Source organism: Pelodiscus sinensis, chromosome 6 (genome assembly GCF_052426305.1).
Source record: "Pelodiscus sinensis isolate ZL-2025 chromosome 6, ASM5242630v1, whole genome shotgun sequence".
In the NCBI taxonomy this organism is placed as follows: Eukaryota; Metazoa; Chordata; order Testudines; family Trionychidae; genus Pelodiscus; species Pelodiscus sinensis.
This window is the reverse complement of record NC_143057.1, coordinates 35114196-35128692: the sequence shown is the minus strand read 5'-3', so window position 1 is coordinate 35128692 and position 14497 is coordinate 35114196. Positions and strand designations below refer to the sequence as shown.

General features: G+C 40.6%; 1 long non-coding RNA gene across 1 annotated transcript in view; it reads left to right on the top strand.

Moving 5' to 3' along the window:
- Positions 1–514: 514 nt before the first annotated feature.
- The window catches only part of LOC142829840 (uncharacterized), a 35340-nt gene continuing 21357 nt past the window's right edge, over positions 515–14497 (top strand). Inside the window, exon 1 of the long non-coding RNA XR_016349863.1 lies at positions 515–2410. This is a non-coding gene — a long non-coding RNA (uncharacterized LOC142829840). The remainder of the gene's footprint in view (positions 2411–14497) is intronic.

The following is a 14497-nucleotide window of genomic DNA, read 5'->3' as shown; positions in this document are numbered from 1 at the left end:
ATGTTTCTGTGCCTCTGAGTGATCTTTGACTGATCATTTCACGTCACACAACATAACAATGAACGACTGTTACACCATCCTGAATATGCCCAGAAAACAACGCATCTGCAAAATATTTGAGTAAATGCTATACTTTTCTAAATTGTATATATGGGTATGTCTATACTAACTCCCTAGATCAAGCTAGGGAGGCTAATGAGGGTGACCGAAATTGCAAATCAAGCCCAGGATTTAAATGTCCCGCGCTTGATATGCATGTTCCCTGCCGGTCGCCAATGTAGAAATTGACTAGCCCGAAGTAATTGCCCGCATCTACACGCGACAGAGAAATGGGATTCTGATTTAAAGCCCCTAAATTGAATTAACTGGTAAACTTCATTGCAGGAGTGTAGACATGGGCAGTTACTTCGGGGTAGTCAATTTCTAAAATGGAGACTGGCCGGGAACATGCAAATCAAGCCTGGGATATTTTAATCCCGGGCTTGATTTGCAATTTCGGTCGCCCTCATTAGCCTCCCTAGATCGATCTAAGAGTCTAGTGTAGAGGTACCCTATGTGATCACTGAAGCATTGCTGCTCATGAAAAGAGGTGGGTCAGGTGTCTTATACCTGTCCTTGAAAGGTTTAGATTTTTATCAGTTAAGTCTTGGTAAACTTCTATTTCACCATACACATACCAACCAATGAGAAAATATTTAGACAAAGTAAGAAAAATGCTGCTTGGGAATTTATCTGAATCTAAATCCAGTGACGTAGGTGAGTGATTTGGGTTTATTATTATTATTATTATTGTTATTATTATTATTATTATTAGGCAAATGGACTAGTGAATGCATAGTAAAAAAACAGACATGATGATTACTTATTTTGACATGTGATAGACAGTTTGTGGTTTAAAGCTTTAACTTTGAGGAGCCTGTGATAGTGCTCCAGCCTCTCACGGCTTCCCCACACAAAATCTTCTAGGCTCTGGTATGCAAGGGGAATATGGGTAGTGTCTTTCTCCTCAGTCAGGGGCATCAGTGAGGGTGTGTGGGGGTGGCTTCTCACTTGTGTGGCTCTCAGCCCTGCACTAAATAGTTGTCTGACACCCAGCTATAATTTCATGCAACTGAACAATTTAATACATTAAAAATAAAAACTTAAATAATATCCAAAATTATAAACAATATTGAATTTTGATAAACCTATTTAGACCAAATTGTTTGACAGGAATTAATTCAGACAAAGTACCATGACTGATGCTACCACAAATTACCACAATTTTATCCAGCAATAATAAAATAAAATGTAACCTTTTTATAGCAATAAAGTTAGAGATGAGCTTGATCCAAAACAGCAGAATCCAATACCCCCTGTCCTTGAGGGAGTATGAAATCCAAACATGGATCTTTTCTTAGATAGTTCCTATATATATTTAATAAACTGAACTAATCACAACTTAATTTTGGGTGTTTGAAATCCCAGATCTGAATTTAACAGCAATTTAACCATCTCTAAATAGTCAAAAAGATTTCACTAATACAAATGGATTTTCATATAAACTGTGAAATGGACATTCTGTTACTAATAACATCAGACGTAAAATCTACCTAAAGTTTAATTATGATCCTATTAGCCACTGCAGAAAAGATATAACAGTCTTGTTGGTCTTCGGAATGCTAATTCTGGTAGCATAACTATTTTTGACAGATAGTAACATAACTAAATTATTAGTCCGATATCTAGACCTAAAGAACAAATGCTTACAAATGACTAGCCAGCTAGAGGGATTAAAATTTAGCACATAATAATCAGAATTAACATGGAAATACCACAAAATATTTCTTATTCATATAATATAATAACTTAATATAATACTGAGGTTACTAGGATTTTTGCTTCTAAGTATTGATTGCAAAAGCCACCAAAAATTCTTTGGGTTTTTCAGCTGCCCCTTCTGTTGATAGAATTGTAGATTGATTAAGCAAGGGTGGTTGTTTTGTTTTGATTTATGAAATAGTGAAAAACTAAACTAACCTCTTCCAAGAAGCAAGCTATAAGCAAAGGTGATTTCAATTCAAATTTCTAAACAGATAATATATTACATTTTGAAGGTAAAATTCTATTAGAAAAAATAAGGGGAGAATAGTTTCAAACAATCCTGCAGAATGTTGAGCTGTATACAATAAGTGAATACATGTATAAAATGTATAATTATATTTGTAATTACCAGCACACTCAGTGGTGGTTGGCTTTTCGTTTCTAGGCATCCTGTCTGTATTTCACAGGACTGCTCTAGCTGCTGCCTGTACAGGAGATTGCTTGAAGGATAAGTGGTTCAAGACAAAGTATCTAGCACATCAACTGAGTTTTGCCTGTCAGTGAAGAGCAGGTGCTGCTGCAGTTTCCTGGACTGAAACATAAGAAGGTACTAATTTCCCAAGTGATTAACTTTTCATGAATGTTTAGTTTACCATTTAGGGTTCGAGTACTGGGGTCAAAAGGAAGGGAGGGTTTGTTTGGGGTTGGGTTTTCTTGTTTGTTTTTTTATTTGAGAAGGAACAATTCTTTTGGCATATACCTTCTGACAGATGTTAGCTGATACAGTTGTTTAAATGACTAAGTGCTTTACTAAATCAGGTTTTCATGTCTTGGCTACACAAGGAAGTTTCACCAGTTTTACCAATATAGTTATAATACCCCTACAGTATGCTTGTCTTATTCTGGTATAGCGGGCAGAGGTTTGGGGGGGGGGGGGGGGAAGGGTTCTATGTTAACTCTCCCTAAGCAAATGACCTAATCCTCCCTCCCCACAAAAAGAAAGTAATCTTACCAAAATAAGATGTGAGGTGTGAGAGCTCATATTGATTTAAATTCATAGCTTAGTTTATATTGAAGAAAAACTTTTCCATTTAGACATGGAATATAGCTGAGTTGCCTGGTTTTCATTGTGCTGGAACTAGGAACACTGGAGTGCATGAAGTAGTAATAAACACCAAATATACCGTTTCCATCATCAGCACCCCCCACCATGAAAATTGTGCCAGCACTCCGGCTTAATTTTTTTAAAAGATGTTGAGCATCCATGATCCAAAATCAGCCATAGATTCAGGTACCTAAATATGGGGTTTAGGATTGTCTCTTTGTTTCTTTATAATTCTCATTACATCTCCAAACATTGAAAAAGAAGTAAAGACGGAAAAGGAACCTCTCCCAATGTAAGTGTTTAAAGATTAGGATAACAACAGAGTTCACTTTTCTGAAATATTTTATTAACACTATAAAATATTTCAGTGCTTTCAGTTAAGGGAACTATACATCTTTCACTTTCCTATTATTGTTTAGCTTTTAGAGTGTATTAGCACCTAAAGTTTTCAAACAGGTTGGATCCCATTGTGCTAGTCAGTTTACAAAAATGTAAGAAACAATAGTGTCAGCCCCCAAAGAATTTAAAAACGTTATCCTGCTTTAATTTTGTCCCTAAAACTTGCAAAAATATATGCAGAGTTCAAAATAAGAAAATCCTGAATGACTGCTGCAAACTGACTTCTTGTAGGGATGTAAGAGCCCACTCAGTTAGGGTATGTCTACACTACCCTCCTAGTTCGAACTAGGAGGGTAATGTATGCATACCGCACTTGCTAATGAAGCAATTTTTCCCGGGCTTCATTAGCATAAGCGGGGAGCCGCCATTTTTAAATCCCCGCTGCTTCGAACCCCGTGTAACGCGGCTACACGGGGCTCGAACTAGGTAGTTCGGACTAGGGTGCCTATTCCGAACTACCGGTACACCTCGTAGAAATGGAAGGGACCTCAAGAGATCATAAAGTCCAGTCCCCTGCCCTTATGGAAGGACCAAGCACCATCTACATCATCCCTGATAGATGTCTGTTTAACCTGCTCTTAAATATCTCCAGTGATGGCAATTCTATAACTTCCCTTGACAATTCATTCCAGTGTTTAACCATCCTGACAGTTAGATTGGACATTACAAAAAGCTTCCTAAACCTCCCTTGCTGCAGTTTAAGCCCATTGCTTCTTGTCCTATCATCAGAGGCCAAGGAGAACAATTTTTTCCCCATCCTCCCTGTGGCACCATTTTAGATACCTGAAAACTGCTATCATATCCCCTCTCAGTCTTCTTTTTTCCAAACTAAACAAGCCCAATTCCTTCAGCCTTACCTCATACCTCATGTTTTCTATACCTCTAATCATTCTTGTTGCTCTTCTCTGGGCCTTCTCCAATTTCTCCATATCTTTCTTGAAATGCGGTGGCCAAAACTGGACACAATACTCCAGCTGAGGCCTACTCGGTGCAGATAGAGAAAAATGACTTCTCGTAGAGAAGAATGACTTCTCATGTCTTGCTCACAAAACTCCTGTTAATGCACTTCAGAATTAAGTTTGTTTTTTTTTTTTTCCAACAGTGTCACACTGACTCATTTAGCTTGTGGTCCACAATGACCCCTACATCCCTTTCTGCAGTACTCCTTCCTAGACAGTCATGTCCCATTCTGCATGTGTGAAACAGATTGTCATTCCTAAGTGGAGCACTTTGCATTTGTCCTTATTAAACTTCATCCTGTTAACCTCTGTCCATTTCTCCAGTTTGTCCAGATGATACAAGAATAGTCTCTTCTTATGACAGTCTTACACCACTCCTGAAAATTTGTCTATAAAATTAGTCTCCTTAACTATTATCATTTAATGCAATTTAAAATACTCCTTTTTATGTGACTGGATTTTCCTAATTATTTACACTTCATAAAAGGGAATATTGAATTACATATGAGATGAACGTGGGAAGCACTGGTTGTTCAGAAAGAAATACAGGGATAGATTCTGATCCCAGCTACCCAGTGTACATTCAGATTAATTCACTATCCAACAATCCTCACTTTTAAAGCTGTAGATGGAATAACAGTACCAGAAATCTTGTAATTACCATGTGGGTTTAATTTAATATTCTTTTCTTCTTTAAAGGAATCACGAGCGTGACATTCAAATTCACGACACTGCAGGCATTTCAGTGAAGCTGTAGGCATTTTTTAAAGCATTATAATTGTGCATGTTTTAATTACAATGCAATGAATAACATCAATCTGTGAACCAGGGAAAAAAATCCTTGGCAGAGTTTTATATTTCACCCTGAAGGACTTGAGGTCACTAGTATCTCATTTGTCTGTCAATCACACTGAAAATAGCTAATGAAATAAATAAACTTATCCCTGTCAGAAAGGGACTGTTGATGCAGACCTGGCTGTCTGACTTTTTTTTGCATGGAATTAACAATAACTCTAAGACTAGAAAGTCAAGCACTGGAAATTAGGAAATGCCAGAATTAAGACTGCCCTTGCCTGGTGCATACCTGTTATGGTAGGTAGTCTTTAATCACCTACTTTTTCTAGAATCCTTGCCTCATTTGGAGCACGCCATGGATAATGCTCAGTTGAATAAGTGGTCATTCAATATGTTTTTGTCTTAGCCTTACTGTTCAATGTATGATTTTTACAGGATGCTTTTCAGACCCTACTCTGAAGACAGAATTACTAATTTCCTTTTCCTCCCTCCCCCCCTCCCCGAAGGGCTTTCTATGGCACTCATCAATATAGTATCCAAGTTCTTATGCAAGATAAACCTGAGTTTATCTTCACTGGTATATAGAGGCTTGTCCTGGAACTGCAGGCGTCACTCTAAGAATCAGGATACATTTAAACAACAAATAGTCTGGTAGCACTTTAAAGACTAACAAAACATGTAAATGGTATCATGAGCTTTCGTGGGCACAGCCCATTTCTTCAGATGAGAGGAAGGGTCCTGTCCCTGACTGTAAGCTAAGGGGCTCCCTAACAAAGTGTATGATCAAAGTCAGTCAGGAAAAAGCTCTTAGAAGTAAGGTTAGGTATGTTACGGTTTGCTGGCTTTGGGTGCTGTCCCTCTCTCTCTCTCTCTTTCTCTCTGGGTTCTTGTACATTCTAGGAAATACATTTACATTATTATGTTCACCATGTGCATAGGCTGCATGACTGCTACGAGCAGATCAGGCATCTGTATCAAATAGGGACTGACTACAGAGATTCCTTATCAAATACACCAAAGATGGGTCTTCCTATACATGTACTTCCAGGAATGGCTGATATTAGCTTTAATAAGATATGTTGTGCACACTATCCCTTAATAGCTGAGCAATATAAAAGAGTTTGAGTCCATTACATCTCCCACTTTAAGTTCTAAATTACTACCATTTACAAAATGTACACTATATTTAAAATTCAATGTCTTTCAGCCTGCAAGTGTCTTTGAATTGTACTGGTTGTCTAATTACCCAACGCAAATGCGTAACAACTTAGTCATCTGCTGTCCACTAGGTGCAATGACTGACTGAGCTTGGCTTCTTTTTCTGCATTGCCATCTGTTTTTGTTTTTATCCTGAGGTACCAACTCAAGATGTTGATGACTTCTCCTAAACTCTACATCATAATCTTGATCACATATATGACCTGGACAATGAAAATTCTCTCTTAGCAACTGCTGAAATTAGCCATCCCCTTCCCCCACTGTTCCCATCCAGTTTGACACCAGCAAAGGTTCTAGTATCTACAGTTCTCGGAGTGCAATCTGTTGCAAAAATGTTTGTAAGCTCTTTGCCTTTCATCCAGTGGTGCAAGTAACTTGAAACTTCTTAAAGGTACTGTCCTATTGCAACCCAGGTCCCTGCCAGCTCTTTAAATAGTTTCCTGGTGGCTTTTGGTACAGCTCAGCCAGCTCTTGCTGGAGCTGCACACCAAGGTGCACCTGCTTGCTTTCACCTCTTATCTGATTTTTAGCCATCCTCTCTTTATATATCCCACTTTAGAGATTAGTGGGGGAGAACACCCTAAGTTGGAAAGTAGTTCTGAGATGCCATCCACCAGCAGTTATGGTGGACTCCAACTGATATTGGTGTTGATCTGTTACTCAGAAGATCAAGGAAAGGATCTTCCTGCTGTATGATTTCTTGGCTCTCTCACCCTTTGTGTAATGTGGGCTGCAAGTCATCTGATTCAAGTCATATTTTATTTGGAATGACTTAAATCTGCTGCAGTGAATTTTGATCATTGTTCTTGAATACTGAAGTGAGCAAAAATGAACTTCAGTTTCTTAGGAGAAACTGAAGTCCAAAACTGCAAAGTCCATGTCATGACTTTCAAGAACATTATTTCTACATATCTGGAAAAATAGTTCTCTGTGACCAGGTAGATGTCTTTTGGATTCACATGAATGTGCAAATAGTCTTTTTTTCCCTAGTTGTGTCTGTTAGAGATACTGTTTAAAAGCTCTTTGTGTTGTGTTCGGTCTGTTAGCTCTGCAATGCTCACTGGTGGATTCTTTATTGTTTAGGCCCTCACTGATGCCTGGCCACCAAGGTGACTGATTAACTAAATGCTATGAATTGCCCAATGCTGGGAAGGGTTTCAGGATAGGATTTGATTATAATTCAAAATGATCAGGGCAAACTGGAGCAATGGTTTGAAGCAAACAGAATGAAAGACAAATGCAAAGTACTCCATTTAGGAAGGAACAATCAGTTTCACACATACAAAATGGGAAATGATTGTCTAGAAAGGAGTCCTGCAGAAAGGAGTCTAGGGGTCATAATGAACCACAGATTACATGAGTCAGTGACTCTCTGTTCCAAAAAAAAACAAAACCCAATGTCATTGAGATGTATTAAAGAGTTTTGTAAGCGAGACATGTGAAGTAATTCTTCCTGTCCATGCTGATTAGGCCTAGAATATGTGGGAAAAGGTGGACACATTGGAAAAAGTCCAAAGAAGAGCAACAAAAAATATTCAAGATATAGAAACACAGCCTATGAGGGAAAATTGAAAGAACTGAGTTTGTTTAGTCTAGAAAACAGAAGTCAGAGAGGGGACTTGATTTGGAATCTGTTCTGAGGAAGATTGTTTTTAACCTCTGATGATTGACAAGAAGCAATGGGCTTAAATTGCAACAAGGGAGGTTTAGGTTGGACATTAGGAAAAACTTCCTAACTGTTAAACACTGGAATAAATTGCTTAGGGAGATTGTGGAATCTTCATCATTGGAGAGTTTTAAGAGCAGGATAGACAAACACCATATTAGACAGTAATGAGGTCTCGTGTTCAGTGATAAGTGACAGAGTTATAATACATATTAAGGCTCGCCAGATTAAAGGCTTCCTGTACTATTACTGATTATCTCAAGACATTACTCCCAAAATTCAATTTATTAGAAAAATGAGCAATTTTTGAACTGGAAAGGCTATCTGCATTTCAGCAGCACAGACAGAAAAGGGTCAGTGAAAGAAACTATTTTGAACATCAAGCAACAAAGCCAACAATGTCTACAGCATACAAACAACTTGTGGAGGCTCAGAACTATTAGGAATGTATAGCCATTTTGCTCCCAACTCAAATATATTACTACAAACCTAGAAGATATGCTATAAACCTTACTGCTCAATAAAGGATGATTTACACTATAGAAGAGCATTTGATAAATGTAGCATTGACTACATTAAATCCATGTCTTAAAGTTACGATTTGGGCAAAATTCAACCTGTTTTGTAAATTATAGAAATTTATCTACATTATCTGTAAATGATTCTCTCTATACATTATTATATACAGGCATCAAGACAAACTGGTTTACAGGCACTTCTTCAGTGTATCAGTCTGGTCTCTTCTTGTGGTACCTAATTTAACTCCTGCAGCAGCATGTAGTCATAATCTGAAGAGGAAGTGCTATATAAGATATAGCTTTGTGATCCCAATGCAGAGCAGAAACAACAATATCCTGTCTGTACCAAAACTACAGAAGCCAAATTAAAGCTTTTGATGTGATGCCCCATATAATACAAACTGGATCACCACTGTGGTGATTTACTGCTTGTGGGAGGGATAGGATGGGCAGGCAGGAGCACTATCTTGCCTGGTTCCTTGTGCTCTCCTCTTCACAGCTCTCATATCTGCAGGACTGCCGAGGGGAGAAAGGGCAAAGAGAGCAGTTTCCCTGAGGTCCTGCTTTTCCAGAAATGCAGAGCTGCCCCACAGCCCATGACCCTGACAATTCTGTCCACTCCCCTGCGTACCTTCTAGGGTCAGGTACAAACTGACTCCTATGCCTAGATTAGAGTCACTCTCAAAGTCAGGGAGTGTAGGTAAGGTTTTCAAAGTAACTAACTCGCCTATACTGCACATTCATCATAGTTCTGATTACAAGTTCAGCTGTTCACACAAGGGACCGTCCTGGAAGCAATCACAGCAATAAGGCCCATCATCTGTGATTCATCTTTCCTTTCCTGGAAGGTCAGAGAAGAGGGTGCTATTGGGGCCCACTATTAACATTTGGTCAGCAATACTCCTGCCTCTCTCAATGCAAAATGATGCTATTCAGCACAGCTGTCCCACAGTAGTTCTCCATGCCCAGAAACAACCCCCACCACAATGCACCTGTCAAACCCACATGCTGGGAAAGACAGATTGTCATAGACAAGGAATTATTAAAGTATAACGATGATGAGTGCCTGACAAGAATTTAAATCCAGTACATTCCATGCAGGTAAGCAATATGCAACATTTGCTTTTTCTACATGTGTTGTTTTTTATAAGTGGGATTATTTAATTTTTATTTTAACAAACTCTCATTTGAAATGCTTTCTTTGAGGAATGGCAGTTTTAGCTGCCACCAGCAGATGGAGATGGACATAGATCCATCTCTCATGAATGTACTGAGGCTCAGAGGGGTAGCTGTGTTAGTCTTTAACTTTAAAAGCATCGAGCAGTCCTGTGGCATCATAGGACACATTATCATGAGCTTTTGTGGGTAAAATCCACTTAATCAGATGAGTAACACATGTAATGCTTCAATTCCGAACAGAATTGCAGGCAATGAAATATAAATGTGTCATCAGTTAATCAAGAAAGGAAAAAAATCCAGCAAAAACAGCTGATTTTTCTTTTGAGTAGCAAGAAACATCACGAAGCTTCATCACGTTAATCTCTCACTGGCCCTTCTGCAGATGAGCGCATTGTGATCTTTCCATGATTTATCATATATAAATTAATCTCCCCCACTCACCTGCAGAAGAGAGATAAAATGGGATGTTTAGAGTTAGATTGGCAATGGTATGGGAAATGTAATTCATTTTCAATTATTTTTTCCCACCTCTGCCTTAAGCAAAGAAGTTTCATAGGATCTGAACCTAGCCTGTGCAATTAACTTCCCCAGGAGGTAAGAGTGATCTTAGGCTAAGCCACCTTCAGAACTAGCTGCAGTGCTCATTTCTGTTTGCATTTCTCATAAGCAAGTTCCATATACACACTGCGAAGAACTTGAACATACAAGCAAACAAAGCAGCTGTAAATTGATCAAGCTATTTGACCAGGAATTTGGGGAGAGAAAGATATTTATTTCTCAAAATATTTAGGAGATATGTGGATACTATGGTGACATGAGCCATGGAAGTATCACTTAGACTAACACTCAGAGAGAACCATTTCAAATAAAACTGAGCTGAACAGTTACACTTTCTGCCCCTTTAAACCAACCTTGGTTTTTCCTCTCCATGGCTGTGCCTAAACTGCATCCCTCTGCCGACAGTGCAAATCAAGCACTTCGGAAGTGCAAATGACCCCTGGATTTAAATATTTAAATATCCCAGGCTTAATTTGCATACTCACGTTCCGATGCTGTGCCGATCAGACTCAGTGGTGAAAGTGAAAGTGAAGTGAAGCCGTGGCTCTGCCGACAGCGGGGAGCTTTTTCGGCAGCTCCTGTACTCCTCAAAAAATGAGGAGTACAGGAGCTTCTGAAAAAGCTCCCCGCTGTTGGCAGAGCCGTGGCAACACTTCACTTTCAACACTAAGCCTGATCAGCACAGTGTCGGAACGTGAGTATGCAAATGAAGCCTGGGATATTTAAATCCCGGGCTCATTTGCACTTCTGAAGTTCTTGATTTGCATCCCTCCGTCATCAGAGGGATGCAGTCTAGACATAGCCCATTTGCCCACACATCTGAAGGAGCCATCCATCCCTGTGATTCCTACTTCCAGTGTTCCCTACACCTCTGAAGACCGTTGCTTGAGTAGGGCCCAAAAGACTAGGCCTCAACTCAGATCTGAGCCCCCATTCTGCTAGATTTTGTGGATGTACATGGTAGGGTATAGCTCCTAGAGCTGGGTGCAGTTTCAGGTGAAACACTTCTCAACTTTAAAAAAATGCAAATTTAGCAGCACTAAAATGTCTTTTCCAATTTATGTCAGTTGGGCCAAACTGTTTCGGTCAAAAACCAAATTGTCAAATTTCGGGGAGGGAGGTTGGTTCAATTGGTTGGGCGGTTCCCTTCAGTTTTATTCCAAAACCATTCAAATATTTAAATGTTCACAACTAAAGCAAAACATTTTATTTTGAGTGAAACTTAGTTCAATCCAAAATGACTTTCCAATTCACTCAATTTCAAACTAGCCCTTTTGTTCAACCAATATAATTATTATTATTATTAGAATTGCTAGTGAACTGAAACATCCACTATGTGCAGAACTCTTAAAGTATCTTCTATCCCGATGTATTTACAATCTAAGTAGAAGGATCATAAAATCATAGAGCTGGAAGAGACCTCAGGAGGTCATCAAGTCCAGCCCCCTACCCAAGGCAGGACCAATCCCAACTAAATCAACCCAGCCAGGGCTTTGTCAAGCCGAGACCTAAATACCTCTAGGGATGGAGATTTCACCACCTCCCTAGGTAACCCATTCCAGTGCTTCACCACCCTCCTCGGCTGTGTCTACACTGGCATGAATTTCCGGAAATGCTTAAAACAGAATAGTTTTCGTTATAAGTATTTCCGGAAAAGGAGCGTCTACATTGGCAGGCTGCTTTTCCAGAAAAGCCCTTTTCCAGAAAAGCATCTGTGGCCAATGTAGACGCGCTTTTCCGGAAAAGAGCCCCGAGTGTCATTTTCGCAATCGGGGCTTTTTTCCGGAAAAGACTACTGGGCTGTCTAGACTGGCCCTTTTCTGGAACAGTGTTCTGGAATAAGGACTTATGCCCGAGCGGGAGCAGAATAGTTTTTCCGGAATAGTGGCTGATTTTGTACAGTAGAGCATCGTTGCTTTTCCAGAAATTCAAGGGCCAGTGTAGACAGCTCGCAGCTTATTCCGGAAAAGCGGCTGATTTTCCGGAATAAGTGGCCCAGTGTAGACACAACCCAGGGGCGGGGATGCCCTTGCACCCGGCACCAGCATGTGCCCCAGGGCCAGGGCCGGGGTCGCCCGAGCGCCTTGTGCCGTGGGCCCGGGGCCAGCGCCGCCGCCCAGGCCACGCACCTGGGGCCGGCAACGGCGCTGCGCACCCGCATGTGCCCCGGGGCTGGGGCCACCCGAGCACCGCGCACTAGGCGCCGGTGTGTGTTGCGCGCCTGGGGCCGGCGCCTCCAATGCGCCACGTGCCGGGGGCGGGGCCGGGCCGGCCCATGTTGTCGGCGGGCGTACACAAATGCCCCGGCGGGCGCCATGGCGCCCGCGGGCACCGCATTGGGGACCACTGGTGTAGTGTCTTCCTAACAAGATCATCCTTTTCTCTAGCAGACAGTTTTCACTGTGGCTGTCTAGACAGCAGGCTTCTTTTTCAAGAAGCTTTTCCAGAAGAGATCTTCTGAAAAAACTTCTTCCGAAAGAGAGCATCTACACAGCAAAAGCACATCAAAAAAGTGATCTGCTTTATTAAAAGATAGCATACATTCATTGTGGACATTATATCGCATTTAGGCTGTAATTAGTATGGACAGAGTGGCCACCAGGGCACCTTGCTTTTTCCTCTATCGAAAGAACTCCCTGTTCCCCGGTCGCACACGCTTTTTTCCGAAAGAGCTCTTTCGGAAAAAGGCTTCTTCCTCATAGAAAGAGGTTTACCAATGTTGGAAAAACCCCTATGTACTTTAGATTTTTTTTTTCAAAAGAACATGACTGCATTGTGCACGTAAGTGAAGTTTTTCGGAAAAATGTTCGTTTTCCCAAAACTCTGCAGTGTAGACATACCTTGTGTCTCAGGGCCCAAGGTAGTGGGGCTCAGGCAGGTTTCAGCTTTGGTGCCTTCCCCTCATCCCTCAGGTCATCTAGCAATTTGTTATAAGAAAGAAGCCACAGTACAGTGAAGTGTGAGAGAGACTGATGGTCTAGCCCATTCTTTCCCCTGCTGTTATGCTTTTTGATTTTTGTGGTATTGTGTATGCAGTGGGTGTGAATGTCCCAAGAGGCTTGTTTCTTTTCATAGGGAAGCTCCCAAAAAAAGATTTCAGTAACACTTGTTCTTGCTGACTTTCCTATCACAAATCTTAGGGTACGTCTAGACCACAGCCAGAAAAGCAGATGCGTTTTTTCGGCATCCCTGTAAACCTCGTTCTGTGAAGGGATGTTCCAACGCAGACAGGCCAATTGCTGGAAAAACCTCTTTGGGGAGAAAAGCATAAAAAGATACGCAAATGGCGGTTCACAATTTGCATCTCTTTTTCTGATAGAACTTTGTAGTCTAGACACAGCCTGCTGGGACATAACAGGGAAGCATTGGCGGACCCAGCTGAAAAATTGTTCGATGTGTTTGGCCAGAAATTCTAAAGATAAGGTGGTAGAAATGTAGCCGTGTTAGTCTGGTGTAGCTGAAACAAAATACAGGACTATGTAGCACTTTAAAGACTAACAAGATGGTTTATTAGATGATGAGCTTGGTGTTATTGGGGAGGTTATCTATGTTGTGTAGTTTCCTTAGGAAGTCAGTAGTGTCTCGGAGATAGCTGGGGGTGTTGGTTGTGTACAAGATAGACCCAAGAAAACCAACAATAGAACACCACTAATCATCACCTACAGCTCCCAACTTAAACCTGTCCAACACATTATCAATAAATTACAGCCTATACTGGAACAGGACACTAAACTCCAAGAAGCTCTGGGAGACAGACCCATAGTCTCCTATAGACAACCACCTAACCTCAAGATGATTCTTACCAACAACCACAGGACATACCACACTAATACCAACTCTGGTACTTTCCCTTGCAACAAACCCAGTTGCCAGCTTTGGCCACATATTCACTCTGCTGACACCATTATTGGGCCTAACCAAGTGAGTTATAAGATCAAGAATACATATTCCTGTGCATCCAGAAATATAATCTATGCTATCATGTGCTGAAAGTGTCCATCTGCTATGTACATTGAACAAACGTCTCAGACACTTCGCCAAAGAATCAATGCCTACAAAACAGACATTAGACAGGATCACAAAGAAAAAACAGTTTCTTGTCATTTCAACCAGAAAGAACACTGTCTCAATGACCTAATCACATGCATCTTACTTCAGAAGACTTTCAAATCTGCACTTGAAAGGGAATCCTCTGAACTGGCATTCATGCTAAAATTCGACACTCTCCGCAGGGGGCTGAACAAAGACCCCAACTACCTTACCCATTACAAAGATAGCTTCCCCAATTATCACCTCT